Source organism: Silene latifolia, chromosome 1 (genome assembly GCF_048544455.1).
Source record: "Silene latifolia isolate original U9 population chromosome 1, ASM4854445v1, whole genome shotgun sequence".
NCBI classification, from domain to species: domain Eukaryota; kingdom Viridiplantae; phylum Streptophyta; class Magnoliopsida; order Caryophyllales; family Caryophyllaceae; genus Silene; species Silene latifolia.
Window position 1 is genome coordinate 156,854,168 of NC_133526.1, and position 3,760 is coordinate 156,857,927.

At 40.0% G+C, this 3,760-nt stretch overlaps 1 non-coding gene across 1 annotated transcript; it reads right to left on the bottom strand.

The window, feature by feature from the left end:
• Nucleotides 1–658: 658 nt before the first annotated feature.
• LOC141617816 (small nucleolar RNA R71) lies at nucleotides 659–765 on the bottom strand. The gene has a single exon (XR_012531218.1). It is a non-coding gene; the product is annotated as a small nucleolar RNA R71 (small nucleolar RNA).
• Between the last annotated feature and the right edge of the window lie 2,995 nt (nucleotides 766–3,760).

The window sequence follows — 3,760 nt, forward strand, 5'->3', positions numbered from 1 at the left end:
GTCTTTCTTTGCCTTGGGGAAGTAAAAATCCTCAAGGATTGTTCTAATTGTTTTCAAGTTGTTTGATATTTTGCATGTCTAGAAGATCACAAGGTAACTTGTTACCTATTGATCACGAGATTCAAAGGACTTTGACAACCATTAGAAAGCTTGCTAAAAACACTTTGAGAGGAATTGGTGAGGTTGTAGATATTCATTCTCTTGAGTTCATCAACCCTTTTGCAAGAGAAGGTGAGGAGAACCGAACACAAAATCAACCACCAAATCAATCACAAAATCAACCCACAATGCCTAAATTTTCATCACACTCCGTACCAACCGAGGATAACCTACCCAATGGTACTCCCACACCACAACACTTAACCAGAAATTTCATTGCAAAATCCGCATTTATCCAATTAGTCGAAAGAAGCCAATTTGGGGAATGCCTAGTGAAGACCCTCACTCTCACATGGAGACTTTTTGTGACTATTGTGATGCGATTTCACAAACCGGTGTGACACAAGACCAAATTCGATGGATCTTATTTCCTTTTTCTCTAATCGGCACCGCAAAACAATGGTTAAAGAGCCTTGATAAAGCTTCTCTTGGAATTGACTCTTGGAAGAAGTTGGCTGTAGCTTTCTACAAAAAATTCTACCCTCCGGAAAATACTAACATGCTAAGAGCACAAATTACGGGTTTTAAGCAAAGGGATGAAGAATCTTTGTATGAAGCTTGGGAGCGGTTCAAAGGAATTTGTCGCTCATGTCCTCATCATGGACTTAGCGAGTGGTTCTTGGTACAACAATTTTGGAATGGTCTTTATGAAGACTCAAGAAACATTCTCAACATGGGATCAAATGGTATGTTCACCGAAGTTGACGACAATCAAACTTGGAACAAAATTGAGAAAATGGCGGTCCATAATTCACAATATAGTAGACCTCGCAAGGCTACTAGAGGAGGAAAACATGAAGTGGACTCTATTACAAACTTGGGTGCTCAACTTAGTGCTCATATTGATACCATCAACTTGAAGTTTGAGAAGGCTATGGCTAAACTTGAAGAAGCCTCAAAATCACCAAAGCATCATGTTAATGCCATGGTAGCATCTTCATCAATCCCAAGTGGGATATGTGAGAATTGTGGAACTTTGGGACATGACCTAAGTGAATGTAGGGGAACAAATGAACAAGTGAATGATTTTCAAGCATACAAGAGTGGTACCCCTTATTCCAATTATTACAATGAAAACACCCAATTCCACCCAAATCTCTCATACAAAAGCCAAAATGTTCAAAACCCTCTACAAATATACACCTCACCTCCCATAAGAAACCAAAATCGAAGACCCTTTTTCAACCGAAACCAAGGTTACCAAAATCAAACTCCATACAATCAACAAAATGACCAAGGTTTTAATGTTCAAAAAGCGGTCCTCCAAATGCAAAAGAATCAACAAGAATTTTTCACTCAAATGCAAAAAGATAGCCAAGCAAAAGACATCACCATCAACAACATCCTAGCCCACACAAAAATGTTGGAAACTCAATTGACCCAACTAGCATCTTCAAACTCTCAAAGACAAAAGGGGCAATTACCACCTCAAAGTAACCCCCCAAGACATGAAATGGTTAGTGCCATTCACTTTGAGGATGAAGTTGTGGAAGCTAGTGACAAAGAAGAAGTTGTGCAAAACTCTAAGGAAGATGAACCAACAAAAGAAGAAGTTTCAAAGAAAAGTCAAGAAAAGGCCAAGGAGAAGGAGCCCATTATGATTAGACTTCCATTCCCAAGTCGTCAAGCTAAGCCTAAGTTTGATGACCAACTTGGAAAATTCATGGAAATTGTGAAGAATTTGGAAGTCTCGATTCCTTTTACGGAATTAATCAATCACGTGCCGGCCTTTTCGTCCTTTTTGCATGCATTTAGAGGAGACGGAGTTGTCCCAGAGTGAGATACTGCATTTGGAAGCATCATAGCACGCATTACGAGGCACTTGGGTGAAGGCGTGAGCTGAATTGAAGATAAGAGTACTCGATCGAGCTATCCCTTGGTCGATCGAGTGATTTCTAGACCCCCTGGTACTCGATCGAGCTATCCCTTAGTCGATCGAGTAAGCTGCACATGACCAAGTCCTCGATCGAGTAAGAAGTTGGTCGATCGAGGGACTTCTGCTGAGATGATGGTCGATCGAGTGGTTTAACCCACTCGATCGAGAGGTTTTCGACGTTATGAGCTTTAATCAGTCCATGCTTTACTTATTTCCGCATAAACTCTTGGTTGTTTTGGCTATTTAACCTATGATTTACTAGGTTAATAGCATCTCCTTTTAATTATCTTTTACACTAGAAAACTATCAAACCCTTAGTACGTAGTTTTGCCTTCACTGTTACTTTTATTTTCGGATTATTGGCTGCTCGGATTCAGTGTTCTTTACGCCGGATTCGCTCAGATTGTAATCTTTCCTTTCTCTTTATTATTAATAATCACTTGTTGCTTTTATTTCTTGTTGATGTTATCATTCTTCCTCGCCCTAATTTCCGTTATTGCATTTTATCATTATTTCATTATGTCTTCTGCTGGAAATTTATTTGCTGTTAGGTTAATTACGAACATGAGTAGCTAAACCCCTTCATGTTGGGATTAGGGAATCTGCGGTAGAAAATGACGATGTAGTGAATGAATTAGATGAACTGATAAGAGACTCTGTCACTATAGCAATTTAACTGTAATTCCCGACCTAGTTGAGTGCACGCTTCTATGTCACCCATTAAACTGGCTACAATTAATCCTGGATCGAAAGATTGGACTAAATAGGCCTGCTATAAACAGTAGACTGCCCTAATGAGGATGAAAGTTAAGTTAGTGGTATTTTAGGATAGGAAGTGGACCGAAAGGACCTTCTAACATCCGTCTCACATTAGTTCGTCTGAGTCATTCACTGCCGAGTTGTTGGGTTACCGTAGTGAACCGAATTCCCGACATGTCCCTCTCTTATTGATAGTTCTAAATTATTTTCCTGCTCTTACTGCTCTCTACTTTATTTCTCTTCCCCTTAATTCTCGTAGTTTAGGAACCAAAATTCAATCAACACCAATTGTTACCATAGGATTAGAAATAGACAGTTATAATTACATTACCTCCCCGTGGATTCGATACTCGACTGCCTCTACTACATTTTAGTTGAGACCATTAGGTTTTATCTTTGATAGGGTTGCGATAGCCGTGTCAAATTTTGGCGCCGTTGCCGGGAAGGCAGCGCAGTTTTATCTGTTTTTTATTTAGTTTATTTCTTGTCTCAAGGAGCTTCGGTTCCTTGAGACCGTTATTATGTCTTTCGTTCTTCTCTTTCCGCAGGAACAGAACGAAATTTTTGGTACTTATTTAGCCAGGTTTTTGGAGTGGCTCGAGCCCAGACGAGATGCATTTTCGAACTCCAATTGTCTTTGGACTATCTTCCGGGGTATGAATGACCCTACGCGAGCATACCTAGAATCTATTGGTAAGTGGGATTTCGAAGGAATCCCCATAAATGAGGTATTAGAATTCTTTGATTGGTTTGCTGCTGAATCTCTTAAACCCAACTTTTCTCTTCATGTTGACTCAAATGAGGGGGTGGGTGAGACCTTAGAAACCAATCTAGGAAATGCTGACGGAGACATGGAGGAGACCACTAGCGTGGTTGAAAATCCTTTTTATGAGGATAGTTTAGAACCCCTTTATGATTCCTGCACTGATAGTGAGGGTGATTTGAAGGCTCTCTTTGAGAATCTCC